The sequence below is a fragment of the Mesoplodon densirostris genome, chromosome 20 (assembly GCF_025265405.1).
Source record: "Mesoplodon densirostris isolate mMesDen1 chromosome 20, mMesDen1 primary haplotype, whole genome shotgun sequence".
Taxonomy (NCBI): Eukaryota; Metazoa; Chordata; class Mammalia; order Artiodactyla; family Ziphiidae; genus Mesoplodon; species Mesoplodon densirostris.
In genome coordinates, this window is record NC_082680.1 from 37030235 (window position 1) to 37052541 (window position 22307).

Below are 22307 nucleotides of genomic sequence, written 5' to 3' on the forward strand. Positions count from 1 at the left end.
CCTAACACTATCCACAACCCTACACAAAATCCTAAACCGTACCCTAATCCTAATCCGTACAATAACACTAACCTGTGCCCTAACACCAAGCCTGACCCTAACTCGTTTCCATATGCTTACCTGTACCCTGAATGTTACCTATTCGCTAACCCTAACCCTAACCCTAAACCTAACCCTAACCCCAATCCTACACCTTACCCTAATCCGTACTGTAATCCTATCACGTACCCTATACTAATCCGTGCCCTGACACATACATGGACCATAACACGTTTCTGTAACCTCACCTGCACCCTAAACCTTACATTTCGCCAACCCTAACCCTAGCCCTAAAGCTAAATCTAACTCCAACACTACACCTTACCCTAACACGTACACTAATCTTAATCCGTACACTAACACTGACCCATTCCCGCAAATGTATTTTGACCCTAAAATATTTCCGTACCCTCCCCTGTAACCTAAACCTTACCCGGTCGCTAACCCTAACCCTAGCTCTAAATCTAACCCTAACGCCAACCCTACACCTTACCCTAAACAATACCCTAAACCTAAACCGTACACTGACACTAACCAGTGCCCTGAAACGTACCCTGACCCTAACACTTTTCCATACCCTCACCTGCACGCTAAACCTAATCGTTAGGTAACCCTATCTGTAGACTTAAACCTAACCCTAACACCAACCCTACACCCTATTCTAACCCATACCCTATATTTAACCCTAACACTAACCCATGCCCTCACACGTACTTTGACACTAAAACGTCTCCATACACTCACATGTACCATAAGCCTTAACCGTTCACTAAACCTATCCCTAACCCTAACGCCAACCCTAACCATTACCCTAACCCATACCCTAATCCTAACCATACATTAACACTAACACGTTTCCTAACACATAACCTGACCCAAATGCTTTTCCGTACCCTCAACTGTACCCTAAAACTTACCCGTTCACTAACCCTAAGCCTAGCCCTAAACCTAACCCTAACCCCAACCCCACACCTTACCCTAAACTGTACGCTAATCCTGACACGTACACTGACACTAACAGGTGTCCTAACACATACCCTGACTCTAAAAGGTTTCCGTACCCTCACCTGTACCCTGAATCTTACTGGTTCACTAACCGTAACCCTAGCCCTAAACATAACGCTAACACCAACCCTACACCATACCCTAACCCGTACACTAATCTTGACCCGTACACCAAAATTATGCAATGCCATCACACGTACTTTGACACTAACACGTTTCCGTACACTCATGTACCATAAAACTTACCTGTTCGCTAACTCTAACCCTAGCCCTAAACTTAACCCTAACGCCAACCCTACACATTACCCTAACCCGTACCCTAATCCTAACCCATACACTAACACTACACGTGCCCTAACAGGTACCCTGACGATAACAGTTTTCCGTACACTCACCTGTACCCTAAACCATACCGTTTGCTATCCTTAACCCTAGACCTAAACGTAAAGCTAACCCCATCCCTAAACCTTACCCTAACACGTACCCAATCCTAACCAGTACACTAACACTAATCCATGCCTTAACACTTACCCTGACCCTAACACTTTTTCATACCCACACCTGAACCCTAAACCTTACCATTCACTAACCCTAACCCTAGGTCTAAACCTAACCCTAAATGCAACCCCAACCCTACACTTAACCCTAACATGTACCGTAATCCTAATCCTTAAACTAACACTAAGCTGTGCCCTAACACGAACCCTGGCCCTAACGCATTTCCATACGCTCACCTGTACTCAAATGTTACCTATTCGCTAACCCTAACACTAGTCCTAAACATAAACCTAACCCCAACCCTACACCTTACCCTAACCCATACCCTAATCATAACCCATACACTAACACTAACTCGTGCCCTAACACCTACCCTAACCCTACCCCTAACCCTACCCCTAACCCTAACACTAACCCTAACACTAACCCTAAACTTTACCATTTGTTAACCATAACCCTAACCCCAAACCTAAACCTAACTACAACCCTACTCCTTACCCTAACACGTACACTAATCTTAACCCGTACACTAACACTAACCCAATACCGCACACGTACTTTGACAATAAGACATTTCCATATGCTCAGCTGTAACCTAAACCTTACGCATTCACTAAACTTAACCCCACCCCTAACACTAACCATAACGCCAACCCTACCAATTACCCTAACCCGTACCCTAATCCTAACCTGTAAACCCACACTAAATGCTGCCCTAACACGTACCCTGACCCTAACACTTTTCCGTAACCTCACCTGTAACCTACACCTTACCGTTCGCTAACACTAACCCTAGCCCTAAACCTAGACCAAACCCCAACCGTACACCTTACCCTAACCCGTATGCTAATCCTAAGCCATACACTAACACTGACACGTGTCCTAACACATACACTAACCCTAACACTTTTCTGTACCATCACCTGTACCCTAAACCTGACATTTCGCTAACCCTAACCCTAGCCATAAAGCTAATCCTAACCCTAAACCCAACCCTAAACCTTACCCAAAGCGTACCCTAATCCTAACCAGTATACTAATACTAAGCCATGTCCTGACACGTACCCTGACCCTAACACTTTTCCGTACCCTCACCTGTACCCTAAACCTTACCCATTCGCTAACCCTAACCATACCCCTAGCCCTAGCCCTAACCCTAACCCCAACCCTACCCCTTACCCTAACCCGTACCCTAATCCCAACCCATACACTAACATTAACCCATGCCCTAACACGTAACCTGACCCTAACACTTTTCCGTATCCTCTCCTGTACCCTAAATCTTACCGTTCACTAACCCTAACCCTAGCCCTAAACATCACTCTCACACCAACCTCACAGCATACCCTAACCTGTACACTAAACTTAACCCGTACAAAAAAACTAACCCATTCCCTCACATGTACTTTGATGGTAACACGTTTCTGTACGCTCCCGTGTACCGTAAACCTTACCCGTTTGCTATCTTTAACCCTAGCCCTAACCCTAACCATAACAACAACCCTACCCATTTCCCTAACCTGTACCCTAATCCTTACCAGTACACTAACACTAATCAATGCCCTAACACGTACCCTGACCCTAACACTTTTCCATACCCACTCCTGTACCCTAAATCTTACCATTCACTAACCCTAACCCTATGTCTAAACCTAACCCTAACCCCAACCCTACACCTAACCCTAACACGTAACCTAATCCGAATCCGTACACTAACACTAACCTGTGCCCTAACATGAACCCTGACCCTAACTCGTTTCCATAAACTCACCTGTACCCTAAATGTTACCTATTCGCTAACCCTAACCCCAACCCTACACCTAAACATAACCCCAACCCTACACCTTTCCCTAACCCATACCCTAATCCTGACCCGTACACTAACACTAACCCGTGCCCTAACACGTACCCTGACCCTAACACTTTTCCGTATCCTCTCCAGTACCCTAAATCTTACCGTTCGCTAAACCTAGCCCTTTCCCTAAACATAACGCTAACACCCACCTTACACCATACACTAACCCATACACTAATCTTACCCCGTACACCAAAATGAAGCAATGCCCTCACATGTACTTTGACACTAACACGTTTCCGTACCCTCCTGTGTACCGGCAACCTTACCTGTTCGCTAACACTAACCCTAGGTCTAAGCCTAACACTATCCACAACCCTACAAAAAATCCTAAACCGTACCCTAATCCTAATCCGTACAATAACACTAACCTGTGCCCTAACACCAAGCCTGACCCTAACTCGTTTCCATATGCTTACCTGTACCCTGAATGTTACCTATTCGCTAACCCTAACCCTAAACCTAAACCTAACCCTAACCCCAATCCTACACCTTACCCTAATCCGTACTGTAATCCTAACCGGTACCCTATACTAATCCGTGCCCTGACACATACATGGACCATAACACTTTTCTGTAACCTCACCTGTACCCTAAACCTTACATTTCGCCAACCCTAACCCTAGCCCTAAAGCTAAATCTAACTCCAACACTACACCTTACCCTAACACGTACACTAATCTTAACCCGTACACTAACACTGACCCATTCCCGCAAAAGTATTTTGACCCTAAAATATTTACGTACCCTCCCCTGTAACCTAAACCTTACCCGGTCGCTAACCCTAACCCTAGCTCTAAATCTAACCCTAACGCCAACCCTACACCTTACCCTAAACAATACCCTAAACCTAAACCGTACACTGACACTAACCAGTGCCCTGAAACGTACCCTGACCCTAACACTTTTCCATACCCTCACCTGCACGTTAAACCTAATCGTTAGGTAACCCTATCTGTAGACTTAAACCTAACCCTAACACCAACCCTACACCCTATTCTAACCCATACCCTATATTTAACCCTAACACTAACCCATGCCCTCACACGTACTTTCACACTAAAACGTCTCCATACACTCACATGTACCATAAGCCTTAACCGTTCACTAAACCTATCCCTAACCCTAACACCAACCCTAACCATTATCCTAACCCATACCCTAATCCTAACCATACATTAACACTAACATGTTTCCTAACACATAACCTGACCCAAACGCTTTTCCGTACCCTGAACTGTACCCTAAAACTTACCCGTTCACTAACCCTAAGCCTAGCCCTAAACCTAATCCTAACCCCAACCCCACACCTTACCCTAAACTGTACGCTAATCCTGACACGTACACTAACACTAACAGGTGTCGTAACACATACCCTGACTCTAAAAGGTTTCCGTACCCTCACCTGTACCCTAAACCTTACTTGTTCACTAACCATAACCCTAGCCCTAAACATAACGCTAACACCAACCCTACACCATACCCTAACCCGTACACTAATCTTGACCCATACACCAAAATTATGCAATGCCATCACACGTACTTTGACACTAACACGTTTCCGTACACTCATGTACCATAAAACTTACCTGTTCGCTAACTCTAACCCTAGCCCTAAACTTAACCCTAATGCCAACCCTACACATTACCCTAACCCGTACCCTAATCCTAACCCATACACTAACACTACACGTGCCCTAACAGGTACCCTGACCATAACAGTTTTCCGTACACTCACCTGTACCCTAAACCATACCGTTTGCTATCCTTAACCCTAGACCTAAACGTAAAGCTAACCCCATCCCTAAACCTTACCCTAACGAGTACCCAATCCTAACCAGTACACTAACACTAATCCATGCCTTAACACTTACCCTGACCCTAACACTTTTCCATACCCACACCTGAACCCTAAACCTTACCATTCACTAACCCTAACCCTAGGTCTAAACCTAACCCTAAACGCAACCCCAAACCTACACCTAACCCTAACATGTACCGTAATCCTAATCCTTAAACTAACACTAAGCTGTGCCTTAACACGAACCCTGGCCCTAACGCATTTCCATACGCTCACCTGTACTCTAATGTTACCTATTCGCTAACCCTAACACTAGTCCTAAACCTAAAGCTAACCCCAACCCTACACCTTACCCTAACCCATACCCTAATCATAACCAATACACTAACACTAACTCGTGCCTTCACACCTACCCTAACCCTAACCCTAACCCTACCTCAACCCTAACCCTAACCCTAACACTAACCCTAACACTAACCCTAAACTTTACCATTTGTTAACCATAACCCTAGCCCCAAACCTAAACCTAACTACAACCCTACTCCTTACCCTAACACGTACACTAATCTTAACCCGTACACTAACACTAACCCAATACCGCACACGTACTTTGACAATAAGACATTTCCATATGCTCAGCTGTAACCTAAACCTTACGCATTCACTAAACTTAACCCCACCCCTAACACTAACCATAACGCCAACCCTACCAATTACCCTAACCCGTACCCTAATCCTAACCTGTAAACCCACACTAAACGCTGCCCTAACACGTACCCTGACCCTAACACTTTTCCGTAACCTCACCTGTAACCTACACCTTACCGTTCTCTAACACTAACCCTAGCCCTAAACCTAGACCAAACCACAACCGTACACCTTACCCTAACCCGTATGCTAATCCTAAGCCATACACTAACACTGACACGTGTCCTAACACATACACTAACCCTAACACTTTTCTGTACCATCACCTGTACCCTAAACCTGACATTTCGCTAACCCTAACCCTAGCCATAAAGCTAATCCTAACCCTAAACCCAACCCTAAACCTTACCCAAACCGTACCCTAATCCTAACCAGTATACTAATACTAAGCCATGTCCTGACACGTACCCTGACCCTAACACTTTTCCGTACCCTCACCTGTACCCTAAACCTTACCCATTCGCTAACCCTAACCATACCCCTAGCCCTAGCCCTAACCCTAAACCCAACCCTACCCCTTACCCTAACCCGTACCCTAATCCCAACCCATACACTAACATTAACCCATGCCCTAACACGTAACCTGACCCTAACACTTTTCCGTATCCTCTCCTGTACCCTAAATCTTACCGTTCACTAACCCTAACCCTAGCCCTAAACATAACTCTCACACCAACCTCACAGCATACCCTAACCTGTACACTAAACTTAACCCGTACAAAAAAACTAACCCATGCCCTCACATGTACTTTGATGGTAACACGTTTCCGTACGCTCCCGTGTACCGTAAACCTTACCCGTTTGCTATCTCTAACCCTAGCCCTAACCCTAACCATAACAACAACCCTACCCATTTCCCTAACCTGTACCCTAATCCTTACCAGTACACTAACACTAATCAATGCCCTAACACGTACCCTGACCCTAACACTTTTCCATACCCACTCCTGTACCCTAAATCTTACCATTCACTAACCCTAACCCTATGTCTAAACCTAACCCTAACCCCAACCCTACACCTAACCCTAACACGTAACCTAATCCGAATCCGTACACTAACACTAACCTGTGCCCTAACATGAACCCTGACCCTAACTCGTTTCCATAAACTCACCTGTACCCTAAATGTTACCTATTCGCTAACCCTAACCCCAACCCTACACCTAAACATAACCCCAACCCTACACCTTTCCCTAACCCATAACCTAATCCTGACCCGTACACTAACACTAACCCGTGCCCTAACACGTACCCTGACCCTAACACTTTTCTGTATCCTCTCCAGTACCCTAAATCTTACCGTTCGCTAAACCTAGCCCTTTCCCTAAACATAACGCTAACACCCACCTTACACCATACACTAACCCATACACTAATCTTACCCCGTACACCAAAATGAAGCAATGCCCTCACATGTACTTTGACACTAACACGTTTCCGTACCCTCCTGTGTACCGACAACCTTACCTGTTCGCTAACACTAACCCTAGGTCTAAGCCTAACACTATCCACAACCCTACACAAAATCCTAAACCGTACCCTAATCCTAATCCGTACAATAACACTAACCTGTGCCCTAACACCAAGCCTGACCCTAACTCGTTTCCATATGCTTACCTGTACCCTGAATGTTACCTATTCGCTAACCCTAACCCTAACCCTAAACCTAACCCTAACCCCAATCCTACACCTTACCCTAATCCGTACTGTAATCCTAACCCGTACCCTATACTAATCCGTGCCCTGACACATACATGGACCATAACACTTTTCTGTAACCTCACCTGTACCCTAAACCTTACATTTCGCCAACCCTAACCCTAGCCCTAAAGCTAAATCTAACTCCAACACTACACCTTACCCTAACACGTACACTAATCTTAACCCGTACACTAACACTGACCAATTCCCGCAAATGTATTTTGACCCTAAAATATTTCCGTACCCTCCCCTGTAACCTAAACCTTACCCGGTCGCTAACCCTAACCCTAGCTCTAAATCTAACCCTAACGCCAACCCTACACCTTACCCTAAACAATACCCTAAACCTAAACCGTACACTGACACTAACCAGTGCCCTGAAACGTACCCTGACCCTAACACTTTTCCATACCCTCACCTGCACGCTAAACCTAATCGTTAGGTAACCCTATCTGTAGACTTAAACCTAACCCTAACACCAACCCTACACCCTATTCTAACCCGTACCCTATATTTAACCCTAACACTAACCCATGCCCTCACACGTACTTTGACACTAAAACGTCTCCATACACTCACATGTACCATAAGCCTTAACCGTTCACTAAACCTATCCCTAACCCTAACACCAACCCTAACCATTATCCTAACCCATACCCTAATCCTAACCATACATTAACACTAACATGTTTCCTAACACATAACCTGACCCAAACGCTTTTCCATACCCTCAACTGTACCCTAAAACTTACCCGTTCACTAACCCTAAGCCTAGACCTAAACCTAATCCTAACCCCAACCCCACACCTTACCCTAAACTGTACGCTAATCCTGACACGTACACTAACACTAACAGGTGTCGTAACACATACCCTGACTCTAAAAGGTTTCCGTACCCTCACCTGTACCCTAAACCTTACTTGTTCACTAACCATAACCCTAGCCCTAAACATAACGCTAACACCAACCCTACACCATACCCTAACCCGTACACTAATCTTGACCCGTACACCAAAATTATGCAATGCCATCACACGTACTTTGACACTAACACGTTTCCGTACACTCATGTACCATAAAACTTACCTGTTCGCTAACTCTAACCCTAGCCCTAAACTTAAACCTAATGCCAACCCTACACATTACCCTAACCCGTACCCTAATCCTAACCCATACACTAACACTACACGTGCCCTAACAGGTACCCTGACCATAACAGTTTTCCGTACACTCACCTGTACCCTAAACCATACCGTTTGCTATCCTTAACCCTACACCTAAACGTAAAGCTAACCCCATCCCTAAACCTTACCCTAACGCATACCCAATCCTAACCAGTACACTAACACTAATCCGTACCTTAACACTTACCCTGACCCTAACACTTTTCCATACCCACACCTGAACCCTAAATCTTACCATTCACTAACCCTAACCCTAGGTCTAAACCTAACCCTTAACCCCACCCTAACCCTACACCTAATCCTAACATGTACACTAATCCTAATCCTTAACCTTACACTAAGCTGTGCCCTACCACGAACCCTGAACCTAATGCGTTTCCATACGCTCACTTGTTCTCTAATGTTACCTATTCGCTAACCCTAACACTAGACCTAAACCTAAACCTAACCCCAACCCTACTCCTTACCCTAACCCATACCCTAATCATAACCCATACACTAACACTAACTCGTGCCCTAACACCTACCATAACCCTACCCCTAACCCTACCCCTAACCCTAACATTAACCCTAACACTAACCCTAAACTTTACCATTTGTTAACCATAACCCTAGCCCCAAACCTAAAACTAACTACAACCCTACTCCTTACCCTAACACGTACACTAATCTTAACCCGTACACTAACACTAACCCAATACCGCACACGTACTTTGACAATAAGACATTTCCGTACACTCAGTTGTAACCTAAACTTTACCCGTTCACTAAACTTAACCCCACCCCTAACACTAACCATAACGCCAACCCTACCAATTACCCTAACCCGTACCCTAATCCTAACCTGTAAACCCACACTAACCCCTGCCCTAACACGTACCCTGACCCTAGCACTTTTCCGTAACCTCACCTGTACCATACACCTTACCGTTTGCTAACCCTAACCCTAGCCCTAAACCTAGACCAAACCCCAACCGTACACCTTACCCTAACCCGTATGCTAATCCTAAGCCATACACTAACACTGACACGTGTCCTAACACATACACTAACCCTAACACTTTTCTGTACCATCACCTGTACCCTAAACCTGACATTTCGCTAACCCTAACCCTAGCCATAAAGCTAACCCTAACACCAACCCTAAACCTTACCCAAACCGTACCCTAATCCTAACCAGTATACTAATACTAAGCCATGCCCTGACACGTACCCTGACCCTAACACTTTTCTGTACGCTCACCTGTACCCTAAACCTTACCCATTCGCTAACCCTAACCCTAGCCCTAGCCCTAGCCCTAACCCTATCCCCAAACCTAAACCTTACCCTAACCCGTACCCTAATCCCAACCCATACACTAACATTAACCCATGCCCTAACACGTACCCTGACCCTAACACTTTTCTGTATCCTCTCCTGTACCCTAAATCTTACCGTTCGCTAACCCTAACCCTAGCCCTAAACATAACTCTCACACCAACCTCACAGCATACCCTAACCCGTACACAAAACTTAACCCGTACAAAAAAAACTAACCCATGCTCTCACATGTACTTTGATGGTAACACGTTTGCGTACGCGCCCATGTACCGTAGAACTTACCCGTTTGCTAACTCTAACCCTAGCCCTAACCCTAACCATAACAACAACCCTACCCATTTCCCTAACCTCTACCCTAATCCTTACCCGTACACTAACACTAATCCATGCCCTAACACGTACCCTGACCCTAACACTTTCCCATACCCACTCCTGTACCCTAAATCTTAGCATTCACTAACCCTAACCCTATGTCTAAACCTAACCCTAACCCCAAACCTACACCTAACCCTAACACGTACCCTAATCCAAATCCGTACACTAACACTAACCTGTGCCCTAACATGAACCCTGACCCTAACTCGTTTCCTTAAGCTCACCTGTACCCTAAATGTTACCTATTCGCTAACCCTAACCCCAACCATACACCTAAACATAACCCCAACCCTACACCTTTCCCTAACCCATACCCTAATCCTAACCCGTACACGAACTCTAACCCATGCCCTAACATGTACCCTGACCCTAACACTTTTCCGTATCATCTCCTGTACCCTAAATCTTACCGTTCACTAACCCTAACCATAGCCTTAAACATAACTCTCACACCAACCTCACAGCATACCCTAACCCGTACACTAAACTTAACCCGTACAAATAAACTAACCCATGCCCTCACATGTACTCTGACGGTAACACGTTTCCGTATGCTCCCGTGTACCGTAAACCTTACCCGTTTGCTAACTCTAACCCTAGCCCTAACCCTAACCATAACAACAACCCTACACATTTCCCTAACCTGTACCCTAATCCTTACCCATACACTAACACTAATCAATGCCCTAACACGTACCGTGACCCTAACACTTTTCCATACCCACTCCTGTACCCTAAATCTTACCATTCACTAACCCTAACCCTATGTCTAAACCTAAAGCTAACACCAACCCTACACCTAACCCTAGCACGTACCCTAATCCGAATCCGTACACTAACACTAACCTGTGCCCTAACATGAACCCTGACCCTAACTCGTTTCCATAAGCTCACCTGTACCTTAAATGTTACCTATTCGCTAACCCTAACCCCATCCCTACATCTAAACATAACCCCAACCCTACACCTTTCCCTAACCCATACCCTAATCCTGACCCGTAAACTAACACTAACCCGTGCCCTAACACGTACCCTGACCCTAACACTTTTCCGTATCCTCTCCAGTACCCTAAATCTTACCGTTCGCTAAACCTAGCCCTTTCCCTAAACATAATGCTAACACCCACCTTACACAATACACTAACCCATACACTAATCTTACCCCGTACCCCAAAATGAAGCAATGCCCTCACATGTACTTTGACACTAACACGTTTCCGTACCCTCCTGTGTACTGACAACTTTACCTGTTCTCTAACACTAACCCTAGGTGTAAGCCTAACACTATCCACAACCCTACACAAAATCTTAACCCGTACCCTAATCCTAATCCGTACAATAACACTAACCTGTGCCCTAACACCAAGCCTGACCCTAACTCGTTTCCATATGCTTACCTGTACCCTGAATGTTACCTATTCGCTAACCCTAACCCTAACCCTAAACCTAACCCTAACCCCAATCCTACACCTTACCCTAATCCGTACTGTAATCCTAACCCGTACCCTATACTAATCCGTGCCCTGACACATACATGGACCATAACACTTTTCTGTAACCTCACCTGTACCCTAAACCTTACATTTCACCAACCCTAACCCTAGCCCTAAAGCTAAATCTAACTCCAACACTAAACCTTACCCTAACACGTACACTAATCTTAACCCGTACACTAACACTGACCCATTCCCGCAAATGTATTTTGACCCTAAAACATTTCCGTACCCTCCCCTGTAACCTAAACCTTACCCGGTCGCTAACCCTAACCCTAGCTCTAAATCTAACCCTAACGCCAACCCTACAGCTTACCCAAACAATACCCTGAACCTAAACCGTACACTGACACTAACCAGTGCCCTGAAACGTACCCTGACCCTAACACTTTTCCATACCCTCACCTGCACGCTAAACCTAATCGTTAGGTAACCCTAACTGTAGACTTAAACCTAACCCTAACACCAACCCTACACCCTATTCTAACCCGTACCCTATATTTAACCCTAACACTAACCCATGCCCTCACACGTACTTTGACACTAAAACGTCTCCATACACTCACATGTACCATAAGCCTTAACCGTTCACTAAACCTATCCCTAAACCTAACGCCAGCCCTAAACATTACCCTAACCCATACCCTAATCCTAACAATACATTAACACTAACACGTTTCCTAACACATAAACTGACCCCAATGCTTTTCCGTACCCTCAACTGAAACCTAAAACTTACCCGTTCACTAACCCTAAGCCTAGCCCTAAACCTAACCCTAACCCCAACCACATACCTTACCCTAAACTGTATGCTAATCCTGACACTTACACTAACACTAACAGGTGTCCTAACACATACCCTGACTCTAAAAGTTTTCCGTACCCTCACCTGTACCCTAAACCTTACTCGTTCACTAACCGTAAACCTAGCCCTAAACATAACGCTAACACCAACCCTACACCATACCCTAACCCGTACACTAATCTTGACCCGTACACCAAAATTATGCATTGCCATCACACGTACTTTGACACTAACACGTTTCCGTACACTCATGTACCATAAAACTTACCTGTTCGCTAACTCTAACCCTAGCCCTAAACTTAACCCTAACGCCAACCCTACACATTACCCTAACCCGTACCCTAATCCTAACCCATACACTAACACTACACATGTCCTAACAGGTACCCTGGCCGTAACAGTTTTCCGTACACTCACCTGTACCCTAAACCATACCGTTTGCTATCCTTAACCCTAGACCTAAACGTAAAGCTAACCCCATCCCTAAACCTTACCATAACGCATACCCAATCCTAACCAGTACACTAACACTAATCCGTGCCTTAACACTTACTCTGACCCTAACACTGTTCCATACCCACACCTGAACCCTAAACCTTACCATTCACTAACCCTAACCCTAGGTCTAAACCTAACCCTAAACCCCACCCCAACCCTACACCTAACCCTAACATGTACACTAATCCTAATCCTTAAACTAACACTAAGCTGTGCCCTAACACGAAACCTGACCCTAACGCGTTTCCATACACTCACTTGTACTCTAATGTTACCTATTCGCTAACCCTAACACTAGACCTAAACCTAAACCTAAACCCAACCCTACACCTTACCCTAACCCATACCCTAATCATAACCCATACACTATCACTAACTCGTGCCCTAACACCTAACCTAACCCTACCCCTAACCCTACCCCTAACCCTACCCCTAACCCTAACATTAACCCTAACACTAACCCTAAACTTTACAATTTGTTAACCGTAACCCTAGCCCCAAACCTAAACCTAACTACAACCCTACTCCTTACCATAACACGTATACTAATCTTAACCCGTACACTAACACTAACCCAATACCGCACACATACTTTGACAATAAGACATTTCCGTACACTCAGTTGTAACCTAAACCTTACCCGTTCACTAAACTTAACCCCTCCCCTAACACTAACCATAACGCCAACCCTACCAATTACCCTAACCCGTACCCTAATCCTAACCTGTAAACCCACACTAACCCCTGCCCTAACACGTACCCTGACCCTAACACTTTTCCGTATCCTCTCCTGTACCCTAAATCTTACCGTTCGCTAACCCTAACCATAGCCTTAAACATAACTCTCACACCAACCTCACAGCATACCCTAACCCGTACACTAAACTTAACCCGTACAAAAAAACTAACCCATGCCATCACATGTACTCTGACGGTAACACGTTTCCGTATGCTCCCGTGTACCGTAAACCTTACCCGTTTTCTAACTCTAACCCTAGCCCTAACCCTAACCATAACAACAACCCTACACATTTCCCTAACCTGTACCCTAATCCTTACCCGTACACTAACACTAATCAATGCCCTAACACGTACCCTGACCCTAACACTTTTCCATACCCACTCCTGTACCCTAAATCTTACCATTCACTAACCCTAACCCTATGTCTAAACCTAAAGCTAACCCCAACCCTACACCTAACCCTAACACGTACCCTAATCCGAATCCGTACACTAACACTAACCTGTGCCCTAACATGAACCCTGACCCTAACTCGTTTCCATAAGCTCACCTGTACCCTAAATGTTACCTATTCGCTAACCCTAACCCCAACCCTACACCTAAACATAACCCCAACCCTACACCTTTCCCTAAACCATACCCTAATCCTGACCTGTAAACTAACACTAACCCGTGCCCTAACACGTACCCTGACCCTAACACTTTTCCGTATCCTCTCCAGTACCCTAAATCTTACCGTTCGCTAAACCTAGCCCTTTCCCTAAACATAACGCTAACACCCACCTTACACCATACACTAACCCATACACTAATCTTACCCCGTACACCAAAATGAAGCAATGCCCTCACATGTACTTTGACACTAACACGTTTCCGTACCCTCCTGTGTACCGACAACCTTACCTGTTCGCTAACACTAACCCTAGGTCTAAGCCTAACACTATCCACAATCCTACACAAAATCCTAAGCCGTACCCTAATCCTAATCCGTACAATAACACTAACCTGTGCCCTAACACCAAGCCTGACCCTAACTCGTTTCCATATGCTTACCTGTACCCTGAATGTTACCTATTCGCTAACCCTAACCCTAACCCTAAACCTAACCCTAACCCCAATCCTACACCTTACCCTAATCCGTACTGTAATCCTAACCCGTACCCTATACTAATCCGTGCCCTGACACATGCATGGACCATAACACTTTTCTGTAACCTCACCTGTACCCTACACCTTACATTTCGCCAACTCTAAGCCTAGCCCTAAAGCTAAATCTAACACCAACCCTACACCTTACCCTAACACGTACACTAATCTTAACCCGTACACTAACACTGACCCATTCCCGCAAATGTATTTTGACCCTAAAACATTTCCGTACCCTCCCCTGTAACCTAAACCTTACCCGGTCGCTAACCCTAACCCTAGCTCTAAATCTAACCCTAACGCCAACCCTACACCTTACCCTAAACAATACCCTAAACCTAAACCGTACACTGACACTAACCAGTGCCCTGAAACGTACCCTGACCCTAACACTTTTCCATACCCTCACCTGCACGCTAAACCTAATCGTTAGGTAACCCTAACGATAGACTTAAACCTAACCCTAACACCAACCCTACACCCTATTCTAACCCGTACCCTATATTTAAACCTAACACTAACCCATGCCCTCACACGTACTTTGACACTAAAACGTCTCCATACACTCACATGTACCATAAGCCTTAACCGTTCACTAAACCTATCCCTAACCCTAACGCCAACCCTAACCATTACCCTAACCCATACCCTAATCCTAACCATACATTAACTCTAACACGTTTCCTAACACAAAACCTGACCCAAATGCTTTTCCGTACCCTCACCTGTACCCTAAAACTTACCCGTTCACTAACCCTAAGCCTAGCCCTAAACCTAACCCTAACCCCAACCCCACACCTTACCCTAAACTGTACGCTAATCCTGACACGTACACTGACACTAACAGGTGTCCTAACACATACCCTGACTCTAAAAGGTTTCCGTACCCTCACCTGTACCCTGAACCTTACTGGTTCACTAACCGCAACCCTAGCCCTAAACATAACGCTAACACCAACCCTACACCATACCCTAAACCGTACACTGATCTTGACCCGTACAACAAAATTATGCAATGCCATCACACGTACTTTGACACTAACACGTTTCCGTACACTCATGTACCATAAAACTTACCTGTTCGCTAACTCTAACCCTAGCCCTAAACTTAACCCTAACGCCAACCCTACACATTACCCTAACCCGTACCCAAATCCTAACCCATACACTAACACTACACGTGCCCTAACAGGTACCCTGACCATAACAGTTTTCCGTACACTCACCTGTACCCTAAACCATACCGTTTGCTATCCTTAACCCTAGACCTAAACGTAAAGCTAACCCCATCCCTAAACCTTACCCTAACGCGTACCCAATCCTAACCAGTACACTAACACTAATCCGTGCCTTAACACTTACCCTGACCCTAACACTTTTCCATACCCACACCTGAACCCTAAACCTTACCATTCACTAACCCTAACCCTAGGTCTAAACCTAACCCTAAACGCAACCCCAACCCTACACCTAACCCTAACATGTACCGTAATCCTAATCCTTAAACTAACACTAAGCTGTGCCCTAACACGAACCCTGGCCCTAACGCATTTCCATACTCTCACCTGTACTCTAATGTTAACTATTCGCTGACCCTAACACTAGCCCTAAACCTAAACCTAACCCCTACCCTACACCTTACCCTAACCCATACCCTAATCATAACCCATACACTAACACTAACTCGTGCCCTAACACCTACCCTAACCCTACCCCTAACCCTACCCCTAACCCTAACCCTAACCCTAACACTAACCCTAACACTAACCCTAAACTTTACCATTTGTTAACCATAACCCTAGCCCCAAACCTAAACCTAACTACAACCCTACTCCTTACCCTAACACGTACACTAATCTTAACCCGTACAATAACACTAAACCAATACCACACACGTACTTTGACAATAAGACATTTCCATAAGATCTGCTGTAACCTAAACCTTACGCGTTCACTAAACTTAACCCCACCCCTAACACTAACCATAACGCCAACCCTACCAATTACCCTAACCCGTACCCTAATCCTAACCTATAAACCCACACTAAACCCTGCCCTAGCACGTACCCAGACCCTAACACTTTTCCGTAACCTCACCTGTAACCTACACCTTACCGGTAGCTAACACTAACCCTAGCCCTAAACCTAGACCAAACCCCAACCGTACACCTTACCCTAACCCGTATGCTAATCCTAAGCCATACATTAACACTGACACGTGTCCTAACACATACACTAACCCTAACACTTTTCTGTACCATCACCTGTACCCTAAACCTGACATTTCGCTAACCCTAACCCTAGACATAAAGCTAACCCTAACCCTAACCCCAACCCTAAACCTTACCCAAACCGTACCCTAATCCTAACCAGTATACTAATACTAAGCCATGTCCTGACACGTACCCTGACCCTATCACTTTTCCGTACCCTCACTTGTACGCTAAACCTTACCCATTCGTTAACCCTAACCCTAGCCCTAGCCCTAGCCCTAACCCTAACCCCAACCCTACCCCTTACCCTCACCCGTACCCTAATCCCAACCCATACACTAACATTAACCCATGCCCTAACACGTACCCTGACCCTAACACTTTTCCATATCCTCTCCTGTACCCTAAATCTTACCGTTCGCTAACCCTAACCCTAGCCCTAAACATAACTCTCACACCAACCTCACAGCAAACCCTAACCTGTACACTAAACTTAACCCGTACAAAAAAACTAACCCATGCCCTCACATGTACTTTTACGGTAACACGTTTCCGTACGCTCCCGTGTACCGTAAACCTTACCCGTTTGCTAACTCTAACCCTAGCCCTTACCCTAACCATAACAACAACCCTACACATTTCCCTAACCTGTACCCTAATCCTTACCCGTACACTAACACTAATCAATGCCCTAACACGTACCCTGACCCTAACACTTTTCCATACCCACTCCTGTACCCTAAATCTTACCATTCACTAACCCTAACCCTATGTCTAAACCTAAAGCTAACACCAACCGTACACCTAACCCTAACACGTACCCTAATCCGAATCCGTACACTAACACTAACCTGTGCCTTAACATGATCCCTGACCCTAACTCGTTTCCATAAGCTCACCTGTACCCTAAATGTTACCTATTCGCTAACCCTAACCCCCAAACTACAACTAAACATAACCCCAACCCTACACCTTTCCCTAAACCATACCCTAATCCTGACCCGTACACTAACACTAACCCGTGCCCTAACACGTACCCTGACCCTAACACTTTTCCGTATCCTCTCCAGTACCCTAAATCTTACCGTTCGCTAAACCTAGCCCTTTCCCTAAACATAACGCTAACACCCACCTTACACCATACACTAACCCATACACTAATCTTACCCCGTACACCAAAATGAAGCAATGCCCTCACATGTACTTTGACACTAACACGTTTCCGTACCCTCCTGTGTACCAACAACCTTACCTGTTCGCTAACACTAACCCTAGGTCTAAGCCTAACACTATCCACAACCCTACACAAAATCCTAAGCTGTACCCTAATCCTAATCCGTACAATAACACTAACCTGTGCCCTAACACCAAGCCTGACCCTAACTCGTTTCCATATGCTTACCTGTACCCTGAATGTTACCTATTCGCTAACCCTAACCCTAACCCTAAACCTAACCCTAACCCCAATCCTACACCTTACCCTAATCCGTACTGTAATCCTAACCCGTACCCTATACTAATCCAAGCCCTGACACATACATGGACCATAACACTTTTCTGTAACCTCACCTGTACCCTAAACCTTACATTTCGCCTACCCTAACCCTAGCCCTAAAGCTAAATCTAACTCCAACACTACACCTTACCCTAACACGTACACTAATCTTAACCCGTACACTAACACTGACCCATTCCCGCAAATGTATTTTGACCCTAAAACATTTCCCTACCCTCCCCTGTAACCTAAACCTTACCCGGTCGCTAACCCTAACCCTAGCTCTAAATCTAACCCTAACGCCAACACTACACCTTACCCTAAACAATACCCTAAACCTAAACCGTACACTGACACTAACCAGTGCCCTGAAATGTACCCTGACCCTAACACTTTTCCATACTCTCACCTGCACGCTAAACCTACTCGTTAGGTAACCCTAACTGTAGACTTAAACCTAACCCTAACACCAACCCTACACCCTATTCTAACCCGTACCCTATATTTAACCCTAACACTAACCCATGCCCTCACACGTACTTTGACACTAAAACGTCTCCATACACTCACATGTACCATAAGCCTTAACCGTTCACTAAACCTATCCCTAACCCTAACGCCAACCCTAACCATTACCCTAACCCATACCCTAATCCTAACAATACATTAACACTAACACGTTTCCTAACACATAACCTGACCCAAATGCTTTTCCGTACCCTCAAGTGAACCCTAAAACTTACCCGTTCACTAACCCTAAGCCTAGCCCTAAACCTAACCCTAACCCCAACCCCACACCTTACCCTAAACTGTACGCTAATCCTGACACGAACACTAACACTAACAGGTGTCCTAACACATACCCTGACTCTAAAAGTTTTCCGTACCCTCACCTGTACCCTAAACCTTACTCGTTCACTAACCGTAACCCTAGCCCTAAACATAACGCTAACACCAACCCTACACCATACCCTAACCTTTACACTAATCTTGACCCGTACACCAAAGTTATGCAATGCCATCACATGTACTTTGACACTAACACGTTTCTGTACACTAGTGTACCATAAAACTTACCTGTTCGCTAACTCTAACCCTAGCCCTAAACTTAACCCTAACGCCAACCCTACACATTATCCTAACACGTAACCTAATCCTAACCCATACACTAACACTACACGTGCCCTAACAAGTACCCTGACTGTAACAGTTTTCCGTACACTCACCTGTACCCTAAACCATACCGTTTGCTATCCTTAACCCTAGACCTAAACGTAAAGCTAACGCCATCCCTAAACCTTACCCTAACGCATACCCAATCCTAACAAGTACACTAACACTAATCCGTGCCTTAACACTTACCCTGACCCTAACGCTTTTCCATACCCACACCTGAACCCTAAACCCTACCATTCACTAACCCTAACCCTAGGTCTAAACCTAACCCTAAACCCAACCCCAACCCTACACCTAACCCTAACATGTACCCTAATCCTAATCCTTAAACTAACACTAAGCTGTGCCCTAACACGAACCCTGACCCTAACGCGTTTCCATACGCTCACCTGTACTCTAATGTTACCTATTCGCTAACCCTGACACTAGCCCTAAACCTAAACCTAACCCCAACCCTACACCTTACCCTAACCCATACCCTAATCATAACCCATACACTAACACTAACTCGTGCCCTAACACCTACCCTAACCCTACCCCTAACCCTACCCCTAACCCTAACACTAACCCTACCACTAACCCTAAACTTTACCATTTGTTAACCATAACCCTAGCCCCAAACCTAAACCTAACTACAACCCTACTCCTTACCCTAACACGTACACTAATCTTAACCCGTACACTAACACTAACCCAATACCGCACACGTACTTTGACAATAAGACATTTCCATATGCTCAGCTGTAACCTAAACCTTAGGTGTTCACTAAACTTAACCCCACCCCTAACACAAACCATAACGCCAACCCTACCAATTACCCTAACCCGTACCCTAATCCTAACCTGTAAACCCACACTCAAACCTGCCCTAACACGTACCCTGACCCTAACACTTTTCCGTGACCTCACCTGTAACCTACACCTTACCGTTCGCTAACCCTAACCCTAGCCCTAAACCTAGACCAAACCCCAACCGTACACCTTACCCTAACCCGTATGCTAATCCTAAGCCATACACTAACACTGACACGTGTCCTAACACATACACTAACCCTAACACTTTTCTGTACCATCACCTGTACCCTAAACCTGACATTTCGCTAACCCTAACCCTAGCCATAAAGCTAACCCTAACCCTAACCCCAACCCTAAACCTTACCCAATCCGTACCCTAATCCTAACCAGTATGCTAATACTAAGCCATGTCCTGACACGTACCCTGACCCTAACACTTTTCCGTACCCTCACCTGTACCCTAAACCTTACCCATTCGATAACCCTAACCCTAGCCCTAGCCCTAGCCCTAACCCTAACCCCAACCCTACACCTTACCCTCACCCGTACCCTAATCCCGACCCATACACTAACATTAACCCATGCCCTAACACGTACCCTGACCCTAACACTTTTCCGTATCCTCTCCTGTACCCTAAATCTTACCGTTCGCTAACCCTAACCCTAACCCTAAACATAACTCTCACACCAACCTCACAGCATACCCTAACCCGTACACTAAACTTAACCCGTACAAAAAAACTAACCCATGCCCTCACATGTACTGTGACGGTAACATGTTTCCGTACGCTCCCGTGTACCGTAAACCTTACCCGTTTGCTAACTCTAACCCTAGCCCTAACCCTAACCATAACAACAACCCTACATATTTCACTAACCTGTACCCTAATCCTTACCCGTACACTAACACTAACCCGTGCCCTAACACGTACCCTGACCCTAACACTTTTCCGCACCCTCACCTGTACACTAAACCTTACCCATTCGCTAACCCTATCCCTAGCCCTAACACTAACCCCAACCCTACCCCTTACCCTAACCCGTACCCTAATCCCAACCCATACACTAACATTAACCCATGCCCTAACACGTACCCTGACCCTAACACTTTTCCGTATCCTCTCCTGTACCCTAAATCTTACCATTCGCTAACCCTAACCCTAGCCCTAAACATAACTCTCACACCAACCTCACAGCATATCCTAACCCGTACACTAAACTTAACCCGTACAAAAAAACTAACCCATGCCCTCACATGTACTTTGATGGTAACACGTTTCCGTACGCTCCCGTGTACCGTAAACCATACGCGTTTTCTAACTCTAACCCTAACCATAACAACAACCCTACCCATTTCCCTAACCTGTACCCTAATCCTTACCCGTACACTAACACTAATCCATGCCCTAACACGTACCCTGACCCTAACACTTTTCCATACCCACTCCTGTACCCTA